The sequence below is a fragment of the Ambystoma mexicanum genome, chromosome 4q, assembly GCF_040938575.1.
Source record: "Ambystoma mexicanum isolate Mex_15411 chromosome 4q, UKY_AmexF1_1, whole genome shotgun sequence".
In the NCBI taxonomy this organism is placed as follows: Eukaryota; Metazoa; Chordata; class Amphibia; order Caudata; family Ambystomatidae; genus Ambystoma; species Ambystoma mexicanum.
In genome coordinates, this window is record NC_090928.1 from 1,185,403,070 (window position 1) to 1,185,416,596 (window position 13,527).

At 47.5% G+C, this 13,527-nt stretch overlaps 1 protein-coding gene across 1 annotated transcript in view; it reads right to left on the reverse strand.

Moving 5' to 3' along the window:
- DNAH8 (dynein axonemal heavy chain 8) overlaps positions 1 to 13,527 on the reverse strand; it is an 8,835,797-nt gene that overhangs the window by 3,436,093 nt on the left and 5,386,177 nt on the right. The window lies entirely within an intron of this gene.

The window sequence follows — 13,527 nt, forward strand, 5'->3', positions numbered from 1 at the left end:
GGACCAAGAATTTATTTAATATGGCTCGAAGCTGGAGGCACAGAAAACCTCTGACTCCAGTTATGATCAGACTGAGTCAAGACTATTAGAGGATAAGAGAAGAGCTACCGATCCTCTAATATCACAGGAGATTCCTATTCCCTTAAAAACAGAAAACTGAAACTCTCACACAGATTGATTACTTGTTCTTAACCGAAGGCTTTTTGCGAGAACCCACCACCGCAGACATATACCCGATCTCATGGTCCGACCATGACATGGTCTTGGCAGAAATACACTGGGTGAATCGAACTCCCCTAACCACAAAATGGAGGTGCAATGATTCCCTATGGAAGGACACAGTGTTCAGAGACGACCTTGAAAACAAAATCAAACAATTTGTCACGTTGAACGATACAGGGGAGGTCTCAAAGATCACAGTGTGGGAAGCAGCCAAAGCTACCTGGAGGGGTGTCCTTATCAGAGAGGGAGCCTGCAAAAAGAGAGAGCGAGCCCTAATAGTAAAAAAACATTAGGGAGAAACTGTATCTGGCAGAGAAGCAAGTCCAATCAAAACCGCTTGAAAGAACACGATATATCAATGTAGCAAAGGAACTTAGAGAAGATCTCAAAATACTGGAAGTCGGTAAAATAACCCAAACTCTACAATACCTAAAGCAAAAATTCTATGAAAAAGGTGATAAGGTGGAGGCCCTCCTAGCGGCAAGGCTGCGCGCACAGAGAGCCGAGAGATGGGTGGAAACCATAGAAAGGACGGACGGCACACTCCTGAACACCACAGAAACCTATCCCCAGGGGATTCAGGAAGCTTTTGCATTCTTCTATGAAGATCTATACACGTGTGACCCGCCGTCCCCGCCAAATGCCATAGATGCATACCTCAAAAACGTCAAACTACCATCACTAACATGCGCAGAATCTGAAGCTCTCGACGTTCCTGTCACTGCAGAGGAAGTCGCCGACGCTATCAAGCAGCTCAAATCAGGGAAGTCCCCGGAGATGATGGATTCACCCCAGGCTTCTATAAATCGTTCTCCCCGTATATTGTTCCATTCCTAACAACACTCTTCAATGACATCTTCGAAACAGGCAAAGCACCCCCTTCCTTCGAACAAGCTCTACTTACTGTCATACCCAAAAGAAGGCAGAGACCCGAAACTATGTGGATCATATCGCCCCATATCGCTCCTCAATATTGATGCTAAGATATACGCAAGAGTCATAGCAGCCCGTATAGAAGTCCACTTACCACGATTGGTGAACCCAGACCAGGTGGGTTTTGTGTTGGGAAGACAAGGTGCTGACACCATGAGGAAAACACTCCATCTGATTCATGAGGCTCGGAACATGCCGGGGGATCCAGCCCTTCTGTCTTTGGACGCTGAGAAAGCCTTCGACAGGGTGGACTGGGACTTCCTTGAAAAGGTCCTCGTCGAGGTAGGCCTCGGCCCAAAGATGCGCCTTGCCATAAAAGCACTCTATACATCCCAACGAACATCAGTCTCAGTCAACGAAGGCTACTCCAGATGGTTCCCCCTGGAAAGAGGAACAAGGCAGGGATGCCCGCTGTCTGCCATTTTGTTTGTCCTGTCTCTCGAACCCCTAGCACAGCGACTGAGACTAGACACCGGCGTCCGGGGGATCAGGGTGGGAGATAAGGAGTACAAACTAGGCCTCTACACCGATAACATATTGCTAAATCTCACTCACCCACTTGAATCCATCCCGGCAGCTCTGAATATCATTGGGGAATATGGGCAGATGGCGGGCCTGAAAATCAATACAGGAAAATCAATCCTCCTCCCGCTCGACAAAAGCAGAACAATGAGGTGGAGAGATTCACCCCACTAGGAATGAAAGTGAGCCTGACTACTCTGCGATACCTGGGCATCAATGTTACACAAGACCTCGACACCCTGTATGACGCCAACCCCCCCCCCATGTTATTGACACTGCAAAACGATATGGCAAAATGGGCTAAACTTACGATTTCATGGATGGGGCGCCTAAACGCCATCAAAATGGTGATTCTCCCCAAAATCTTGTACCTGTTTCAGATGCTCCCCGTAAGGATACCCAAAGAATTCTTTACTGAAATAACGAAGTCCACAATGGCTTTCCTATGGCAAGGCAAAAAACCAAGAGTCCCCAAATCCCTTCTTCACCTCAAGAAAGACGACGCGGGGGTGGGTCTTCCCAATCTGGAAGCATATTACAAAGCAGCCCAGTTACGCATAATAATCCCACACCTGAGACAGCAAGCGGATTTACACTGGATAGCCCTGGACAATTTCCACCTCCATCCGTACACTGTTGGTGAATGGCTATGGGTCCTGGGACCCCAACTGCGGCACAGCATCCAAAATCATCCTGTACTCGGAACCATCTGGGCAATTTGGAAACCGAATAAAACCATGAAAGGGATCACAACCTGGCCTTCCCCCTTAGGACATATCTGGGTCCCAGGGATACGTGATGACATATCTGAACCGCTAAGCTACCAGTCTTGGTATGAAGCAGGTCTGGAACGAGGAGAAACAAGACCTTCATAACTATACAAGAACTTGAGGACGCACTTCACATAGGCCCGCTGTCTGTCTTCCAATACCTAAAGTTGAAGGGATTGATGTCTTGCGAGAAATGGAAAGACCAACTACAGAGGGACCTCACGCCCTTTGAAAAAATACTGGACACCTTCGTGGGTTCTAGAGGCCTGATAAGCTCCATGTACAATGCTCTGATAACGACGGACATAGCTCCCTCAACCAAATTTAGGAACAGATGGGAAGCTGATTTGGGTGGACCTCTCCAGGATGAGATGTGGCTGCGCATATGTAGACAGACGGCCAAATCATCGATTTCGTGCCAATATAAACTCCATGCAATTAAACTCCTATATAGGTGGCAGTACGACCCGCTTAGACTGGCAAAAATGTACCAAGGAGCAAACCCGCAATGCTGGAGGGGCTGTGGTCAAGAAGTGAATTATTGGCACATGTGGTGGGGCTGCAATAAAGTTCAGGCTTATTGGTACGAGGTTCTCAGCTGGATCAAGGATCTCAACGAGGAAGAAAGGGAGAAACACCCCCTACTGGTCCTCTTCGGCCTTTTCGAGGAAGAAGAAACAATCCTAAAAGCTCCCAAGATCGTTCTGGGTGTCCTGATGGCCGCAAGAGCCTGTCTTACAATGGCCTGGAAGAGACCATCCCTCCCCACCAAGGAAGAATGGGTGAACGTCGCGTGAAGCATCTTCAGAATGGAACCCCTGACCGCCGCTCTACATGGAAAAGGTGCCTCTGCTGAAATGGAATGGGCGGACCTCCGTGCAAAATATGTCACATGAGAGAACTTGTGCATAATGCCGCAACGCAAACACAACAACCCACTTGATGAATGTGCTATCGTCAAATTGTCCTAAGAGTTCTCAAACAATCGTGCCTAATCTCGCCACATAAACTCTATAAAGAGATACCACATGAATCAAGAAAGTTGTCTCTGCTCTCATCGGGGGCATGAACTGAACGGGAGGGGGGTTAGGGGTTTTTCCAATCTTTTTTTCTCTACCCAACACATTGTATGTCATACTCCTATGTTGTTCCTTCCATGTTATATGATATAATTCTGCATTCTTGCTCATGTGAAACCTGTGAAATTTCTTCTGTAAAACCAATAAAACAGAAATTTCAAAAACAGAAAACTGTGACGTTTCTAAGTCCCAACATGTTCTGCTCTGCACTTTGGGGAATATTCCCACAACATATGAGAGAGATAGATCTTTCCCTGAGGAAAATATCCTATCTAAGGTATCCACTCCTCCGGACAAAGAAGAGACCCTGAAAGTAGGAGGAGAAGATGAGGAGATACCACCGTCTAAACTTCCATCACAGTTAGGGAATGACCCAGATTCTGACGTCATGATGATAGGGGATGGAAACTAAAGTATACCATCTATACTAACCCATATCTCCTCCCTTATGTCAGAAATTATATCTCTCTTGTACGAAGCCGGGTCACCCAACGAAGCGCTGCCCTTTGAATACAATTGATTCCCCAACCACACCACTGTTGGAAGATCTCAGTCAAGGTGGACCAGGTAAAGAAAGAAGGCCTGACATTTTCTGTGCAAATATTCTCTATGCTCAACCTGGTGAGATACTGGCATGTCGGGAAGAGAACCCGAAGAAAAGTGTCACAAAAGGGAAAAATAAGGCTAAAAGAAAACCCAACATCTCTGTATGCTGGGGCAAAACCATCTACGGAGTCCCTGTTATTCTAGGGGAAAAGACTATTTGGGCACAATTGGAAACTGGGAGTAAGAAATGCACTATAAGATCAGACTCACTTCCCCAGGGATGGAGGAAAATTGGCAAACAAATAGCAGGCTGTGTCCTTGGCCATACTGAGGAACACCCACAAGCACACATCCCTATCACCATTCTGGAAAGAGAATTCATCCTTGTGGTGACCATAATTCACAACCTATCGGCCCAATTAGTTATAGGGAATGATATTCCCCAATTTGATCATTGGATCTCACAAACTGCCAGAATAAGAGCACAAGCCCTCAGGGGTGGGTCTTCCTTTCTAAAAGATCCCTATGACTCATGGGTGGGAGAACCCCTAGCTTATCCTTTTAAAGAGAATATCATAGGGAATGCTAATAAATCTCCCAACTTCCCCTATAGATTTCTGGCCCAAAGAAGGCTCAGCACCCAAAACCCCTATCAGGGAATCAGGATCCAAAATCAAGGAAGAGGTCAACCTACCGGGGGAAATTTCGACTCATTTCCTAAAAAGGAACTCTTGTATGGGAAGCCCAGTCTTAAGGGCAAGGGTATGTGATGACTCCCATGTGATCCTCCCTCATATAGCCGCCCCCAGGGTCAGGATCAGGAAGCAGCTGCCGTCCCCTGTTCCCCTGGCCACATGGTAGAAGATTACTGCTGGGGAATCCGTGATGACTCCATTGGAATCATCACAGTTGTGACACTGGACAGTGGAGTCTGATTTGACTGACATTCTGTTAGACCCTTTAGTATTACTTTTGAGACAGGGAAGCCCCTCTTAGAAGATGGGGACAGTGACAGCCTTTTTATGGACAAATAAAAGTCTATAACCACCACCATGCCAACTTTGTGTCACTTTCCTTCTTCATCCCCTTACAGTAGCCTTATGGGCCTCCGGACGGGCCCCATAGAAAAGTCTTTATGACCCCTTCCATCAGGAAAGCTCCCAGGAAAAGAGTCACCCTACTGGTGTAAATTGGTGACCTAGAAAAGATCTTGTGCCAATGGAATAGCCTATTTTCTGAAAACCTAGGTGTCAAGAAATCGCAGGCTGTGCAAGAATCCCACCACTTGTCAGCTCGGTAACACTGCAAACTGAGCATGTGAGGATCTGATGCCTGGAAGGATCCCTCAGAGGGAGTGCATCTGGAAAGCCCACTCATACCCAACATGCACTGAAGGGACCGGGGCACTGGAATATGGGGCACAGAAACTGACAAAAAACTTTTCTATCAAAACTGTAACAAGAAGTGTGCAGAAAAAAATAAAGCTAATGCAGTAAAGGCATCTATTCCTGTTTAGTGGAAAAAGCGACTGAAGGGTGGCGCCAGAGGGTGAGGCTAGTGGAACGCGATCACGTCCGCTGCCACACCTAATGCGGTGCAAAAGGATCCGGTCCATCCTCACTTGGGGGATGCCCATATAGTATAGGGGAAAGGGAGGCAATATAAAAAGAAACAGAGCAAGAGAGAGAAAGAGGGAGAGGGCAAGCCAGAGGCTGACTTTGAGAGGCGAATCCTACCAGTGAAAGGTGTAGCAAGTAGTTAACTATAACTTTCTGGAGAGCTGGTGGATTGGATTTGATAAGCCCAATTGATCCACACCTTTTCATACTCATACTTTCAGGGTGGTGGCGCTAGAGAGCCCGACCAAGAAGGCAGACTCCCGTTGAGCTCCTTCTGAGGGCTCCCATTAATGCTGATAATAGCTGCATCGAGACAGCGTTAATCAAACATCTGGTATTAGCGGAGAGCAGTGTGCAAACCCCCCACACCCCCTGTATTACATGGTCCACAGCGGCCGGGGATCCTTTTACGACTGACTAGCAGACACGGCCGCAGGGCGGTCAGACGATGGAGCCGGTGGACTGCTGTGGGAGTGAGCTCCGTAGCTGGCGACCCCGCTGGAGGGACAACGGGATGGTGCCCCCATGAGTGATCCAATCCAAGCGGTCCATCGGGCGGGAAGCAGTTGGAGAGAGGGCTAGAGCGTTGTACTGTGCAGCCTGGGAGCTGAGGCAGTCCGGAGCCCGCCCCTGGTGCCAGTAACACAGGCTTAGGCTGCCGGATAATCCGGACAACAGTGTGAAGTAGCGGGGGAGCACCGGGTGAGGTGGGGGTCCGGCCACTGCTGGATGGTCAACGCAGCTTGGTGTCTGTCCCCCACCCCTGCACGAGCAGTCTGCTCTGGGAGAACCAATGGGCTAAGATTAGCAGAGAGTGGTGCTGTAGTGTAACGCTGCACGGCCAGGCGAATGAGGCAGTCTGGAGCCCGCTCCTGATGCAAGAAAACATTATCCAAGGCCGCCGGTCAGCACGGACAGAAGACCGAAACAGTGCGGAGCACCAGGTGAGGTAGCGATTCGGCTCGTGTCCCATATCCCTCAAGCAGCAGGGAATGTGCGGAAGCGCAGTCAACACTGAGATTGCTTGGGAGTCCGCCCAGAACACATGCCGGCAGATGAAACAGCCAAAAGCAGACTGGGGTACTGACTGGCTCTGAAGAGCGGGTCTCAGGTGGAGCTGGGGCTGGAGGCCAAGTCTTGTGCAACCATGGTCCCCTGATAACTGGTTCTTCAGAACATCCCGTTAATTTGAGTAACTCTACCATAACACTTGCACTGTCAACTTTGAGGCCACACAAAATAAAGAGCCTGCCTAGGGGATTTCGGTGCACCTCTGCTTGATCTGGTTCAAAAATAGACTAATAACCCCAAGGGACCATTTATCCTCCTGGATATTCAGCCGAGACCAGACACCAGCTGACACAAATTTCCCTTAACGTGACTGGACGGCATGGAGACAGGAGGAACTGCGCAACACATAATTACCTCCCTTCCCGTGAGGGGGGCCAGCTTTGCCACTGGTTTTCCCTGCTCTTCATGGCCACACCATAATACCGTCAGACGTCCTATAGCCTCATGTTTCTGCTAATCTAGTCCCACATCTACTTCACTGGAGCATATTGTATAATCGGTGCAGTGGGCAAGTGCCTCGGTGGTGACTCAGGCCTGGATTGATTTCATTTGGGGTCATTACGACCCAGGCGGTAAGTACACCAACTTTATCACCATGGTGTAAACTACGTTTACACCATGGTGGATGGCGGATTTACCGCCCCATTCCAAGGTGAGTGGGGCGGTAAATCCCCATTTCCCATTTACCCTTCCCCATTCCCATTTTTGCCCCATAGGGCATAATGGGAGTGGGGAAGGCGCTAATTACGGCACCGTAAATTACGGTGCCGTAATTAGCACCAAGGCGGTTTAGTGCCATGGATTTTAACGCCTGCTATAAGCAGCCGTTAAAATTGGAATCAGGCGTTAAGGGTTAACAACGGCGTTAACCCTTAACGCCTGAGTTGTAATGAGGCCCATTGTCCTTGAATGACGTGGGGCCATGTGGGAGACCGTTCACACCCTGAGGCTTGGTCCTACATACAATCTTATTGACAGCTGGCAACATCAGCACTGGGATGAACGTGATTACACCTTCCACTCCTGAGTTCACGGATCCATCTCTAGACTGGACTACCTATTGCTGTCCCGCAAAGTGAAGTTCAAGTGGGTTGATAGCTGGATACTCTGGGGGATTAGGAGGGACCTCATGGAAAGGGGAATCTCAGATCAAGGATTTGGATGTTGAATTTGCATCCTTGACAGACCCCCGAACCGTAGGGAAGCTCTGCGAGGAGCTTGACAAGTTTAGGGCCAATGCTGATAGGGAAATCCGATTCTTGGGCCAAGGTCATTAGATATGTCAGTACGGGGAGGGTAAGAAACCAGGGGCCCTAATGGCGCAGTTATTGGCGGCGGACAAGCGACCCCCTCATGTGGAGTGCATTAGGAACCCCCAGGGTGGGCTAGTACACACAGAAGAGGGTTTTGCTGCGGAATTCCGAGCATTCGACAGAAACCTATAAGGATCCAAATACACGCAGAACTGGGAGGCCCTATGGCATTAGTTGGGGGAGGTGGAGCTGTACTGAGTGCAGTCACAACTCTGTGAGCCTCTTAATCGGGAGATATAATTGGAAGAAATCCTACAGGTAATTAGAGAGCTCCTGGGATCAAAATTGTCTGGACCTGTTGGTTTAACCGGGGAGTTTTATAAGGCATATGCTCCCATTCTGGCTCCAGTGCTTCTGTGGATATCTGCGGAATCGCTTGCTGTTGGAACGCTTCCCCCCACGCTGCGTGAGGCAAACATTGTAGTTTTTCATAAACAAGGGAGGTTGCCCAAAGATTGTGCTTTATATCAGCCAATCTATTTAATAAATGTCGAAAATAAAATATTTGTTAAAGTCCTAGCAAATCGGCTGCTCCCACTGATGCCCGGCCTGGTGCTGGCGGACCAGGTTGGATTTATCCCCGGAAGCAACACCACATATAGTCTTCGTCACCTCTTTGGGGTAATGTGGGCACTTGAGCATACATCCCAAGCAGTTTCTGTTTTTCTAGATGCCGAAAAGGCCTTCAACTCCGTCGAATGGCCCTTCGTGTTTGCAGTGCTCCAAAAGCTGGGGCTTGGCTCCCACTTCGTCAAACTGGTCTCTCTCCTGTATGTTAACCCCTTGGCAAAAATTGTCGTGGGGGGAGCGAGGTCCGATAGCTTCGAAATGGGAATAGGGGACTAAGCCTCGGCCTGCACTGGTTGATCATATCTTTGTATGCTGACGATGTGGCCGTCTTTGTCGTCAACACGACGGACAACTTGAGCCCTGTGATGCGGGAGGTGCTGAGGTTTGGGGTATTTTCGGCCTGAAGATCAAATCAAGTAGCAAATCCGTGGTGTTCCCCCTTACTGAGGGCACCAGGAGGATTGATGATGAGTTCGGCCTTGAATGGGAAACTACCGGAGTCCGCTACCTTGGGCTACTGTTGTCTCATAATCAGGATGACCTGTTTCGTGATAACTATGGGAGGGCAATTGGGAACTCCAGGAGGCAGCAGAAAGATTGCGGTTGCTCACGCTTCTCAGGCGTATTTCCATTGTCAAAATTATCGTACTCCCTAAATTTCTGTATCTTTTTCTCAACGTTCCCTTGCTGCTGTCGGGTAGCTTCTTCCGGTGGTTGCGCGGGCTCATCCCCGACTTGCTATGGGCTGGAAAACCTGTGAGGGTGGCATATACAACACTAACACAATCAATGTTAAAAGGGGGCTTGGCTTTACCAGATCTTGAGTGGTACTATTGGGAAGCGCAGGCACACTTTTTTGGACACTGGTACATTACACATTTTGTAAGACCACATGTACAGATAGAGAGGGGACTTGCCGCCCCAGACCTGTTGCGTGCGATGATTCTTGGGGCGCCCAGGGTGCGCTCAATACCTGACTAATGTCAAAGTTACCGGCGCGTTTTGGAAAGAAATTGCATGGAAAATGGGTATCTCCACTCTATATTCGCCTCTCCTCCCAGCACGGCATGTGCCCGGGCTAGCCATAACAAGCGAGCATGTTTATCTACAGTGGGCAAACAAACTTGGTGTTTTAATCCTCTGGGATTTGTTTGTTGGTGGTGTGTTTCCCTCTGTTCAGCAGGCAAAGGAGCGTGGTGGTGACTCAGCGTTGGATGTTTTTCTGTATTTCTGCTTACGACACACAATTAAGGCTCGGTTCACCTCGTTCCCCATGGAACCCCCCATGTGGCCACTATTGCAGGGGGTGATCCAATCACAGGGAGAGAGCAGCTTGGTTTTTGTGTATTTATAGTAACATTATGTCAGATACACCATGGGAGGGTGAGGCCCAGAGGAGACGGTGGGAGGCAGCCCTGGGGAAAACTATAGAAGACGAAGACTGGATAGATGTGATGAGACAAACCCAGAAATTATCTTTAAACCACAAATTCAAGTTAATACATTTTAATCACACTCCAGCCAGGCTCCACAGACATTTCCCTACCACTCCAGCTGCCTGTGCCAGGTGTGACTTTGCTCTGGTAGGATTTCTCCATCTGTCCTGGGAATGCCAACTGGTCTCCACATTTTGGTTACAGGTATTGACCAAAATCTCCTTGATCATTCGGGACCATTATGGACCCTGTCTTAGCTCTGTTAGGATGTACAAGAGCACTGTAACCAGGGATGAGGCGTTTGGCGGGGCTGTTTATGGTAGCACGCAGGAGGATGACCATGGCTTGGGGGAAGGGCCACCCTCCTAATGTGCAGGGATGGCTTCAGGATGTTTCTTGCTGTCATGATGTAGAGACTGCATTTCTTCACACTTTACCATTTCATGCCCGCCTGCCAAAGGTCTGGGGCCCATACATCCAATATTTGATCGCAACACCAGATTGAGCGGACCAACAATAAAATCATGTGTCGCTAATATGTACCATTCAATGTTGGGTGGCCGGCGGGTGAAATCGAACTTCTTGTATATTTTTGTTGGTTGGTAAATAACAAAATAAAGTATTTAAAAAGAAATACTGATACCTTCAGAACATTTTCCAGGGTAAACATGTCTTCCAGTATCCACAAATCCCCAGCCCTTGCAACTGGGCCATTTCCCTGCGAGAGGTATTTGTAGATGAGCAATGTCAGCCAATTGCTCACGCGTGGGTTGTGGAAAGTAGTGAAATGGAGTCACCAACCTTCCCACTGGTAACAAAACACAATGCTGGCTTGGTTACAACGTCCAGTATGGAATCCCTTTGCTGCTAATTTATAATGGTTTCCCTCATTCAATAAAGTCTATGGTGGTTTTAAGTATCAGGCCCATAATTCAGTATTGAAATTTGTGTTATGTGAAACTAGGGTTGCATTCTGGCGCAGAACTCACATAAACTACCTAAGGGGAATTTTCACAGATGTGACTTGGAGGCTGTGTGAAGGTTGGCCTCAGAAAATAGACTAGTGTACAAATGCATTGCTTGAATCCACTTGTAAAGGCAGGAAGGGCTGAGAGAGGCTACGAGAATATAAATAGTTGCTAGAAAGGGTAAAATAATACCCTTTCCAGCAGGAAGAGATAGAAAAGAATGCATACAAATATTGGAAACAACAGAATAAGCCTTTTACTGTGTCCTATAGATTGCCAGGAAAAAAAGGAACTGGGTGTACTTAGTGATGCAGAAGTGGGCAATCTTTTTCTGACTCGGCCTGGGATTCCCAAATAGTTGTGAAAGAAGGAAACTGTTATATTTTTCTAAGATAGTCTCTCCCCTGTCATCTATCACAGACAAACACACCATGTCAGGTAAATCTATTGTTTTTCCCTACATGTGGGAAAGTTAACTTTGACATTGTTCTCAGAGGTTCAATGGGAGTGAAAATACAGGTGTTGTATGTGGTTAGGTGGAGTGAGCAGTCAGACAAAGAGGTGGCATTATTGAAATCTGGTTTATTAACTAATCTGAAAAAAAGGCTTAGCTTTCCCTATCTCCACAGGGTTACCCCTACCTATTCTAAAGTAACGCAGGTGCTTGTCGTCAGGTTGAGAATCAAAAGAAAGAGTCTCTGTCCTCTGACCAACACCTATTCTAACCGTATCACTAAGTTACAAAATAGTTCAGCATTTATAAAAAACAAAATACCAGGAGAATGGTTCCCTTCTCCTTGTAAACTGGTTGTCTTAAACACTCTTTTGCTTCAGTTTCTGATTCAACAAAGGTTTCCAGGCAGGGGAATGACTCCCTTCTCCAGACCTATCCAACAGTCCTCAAAAGTCTCTTTAGTTCCTCTGACAGAGATTTACAGACTTGTTCCAAAATTCAAACAGTCCGTCTTGTCCTTTTCCCACACTAAAAGTTCCCCCTAAACAGCTCTGATTGTGTCTTCTCTTCTGCGCTGCTGTTACAGTAATCACTGTGATGAGGCAGAGTACTCCTAAGGCACTCGTGTCTTTTATTAATTTTGTTGTTACCACTGTGACGATGAAGACCACTCTTGTTGCACTCTTGAATTTTTTCACTTTGCCAACTACTGCTGTAATAAGGGAGACTACTCCAGAGTGATTTTTCTCTCTGGCTTCTCTTAGTGTCACCACTGTGACAAGGGAGATTACTCCAAGGTGTTTCTTCTTTTTGTCTTCTCTTAGTGTTACCACTGTGTATCTTGTCTTTGGGGTTTAAAGGAGTCACCACTGTGACAAGGGAGATTGTTCCTGTACTTCTATGGGCCACCACTGGGATGAGGGAGATCGCTCCCATACTCTTCTGGGGTTACAAAGGGGTCCCACTGGGATGAGGAAGATTACTACTGTACTCCTCTTGGCATTTAAAAGAATCACCACTGTGATGAGGATGAACAGAATTGATGCAGTTATGTCCCCATCCCTGTTCTTCCGCAATGCCTGATACCTTCTATTTTCAAGGTGAGTGTCACCGGCACTTCCTCTGGGGTGCAGGCTGCTTCTCTCCATGGCGGGGCACCTGTGGCCTGGTCGGCATCTTCTTCCTGGTCGTATGCAACTTCCCTTGAGGCTTTTGCAGTATCGCCATCGTTATGGACCATCCACCCTCCTTGGGTCACGCCACTGTCTGGAGCTCTTCTTATTCAATTCTGGTTGGCGGCTTGCCTCCCCGTTATTTGTGTGGTCTGGATGGTCCACTCTCTGTCACGAGTGTGGTTCTCCTGGGTCTCCCATCTGGCATCACTGCTGCTCTGTGTTCAAATCTCCTGGGCTCCTTCTATATTGAAGGTTAGTCCCTTCTCTCTTTTATTTAGCTACAGCTGGTCCCTCCCAGCATGAACCCAGAATCTTTTGTTTACCTTTGTGGGATGATCGCCACTCCTCTTTCACTCTTCTTCATCTCAGTATGGTTGGCTGCCACCCAAAGGTCAATCCTTACAGAGCTTCCATTCTTCCTTTTCTCAGTACCAGTAATAAGTGTATGTGTAAATGAGTCAGCATCACAATGACAAATAGAGACTTGAGAAATGAGAATCATCACACCACCCATTTTCAATCTCAATGAAATGTTTACATTTGCCACAAGAGAGACTCTGTCACTCGTAAGTTGTTTGGCAGAGTCATATTTTATCAATTGGGCCTGTTCCACAAAGTCTTTTGTGACCCAGAGATCCTTCTAACTAACATGATTTTTGGGAGACGATCTTCAATTTTTCTAGTATGTTCTGACTTCAATACGTTCAATGACTGACGCATTCAGGATATGAGGGAATGCTGTATGGCGATCCCATAAAGCATGTAGGTAAGCAGTGGCAAAGTGTTCAGGTCTTGCAAACTATTACCACTGGCTTTAGTAGAATTTAGCACGCTGAAAAGTAAGATAAA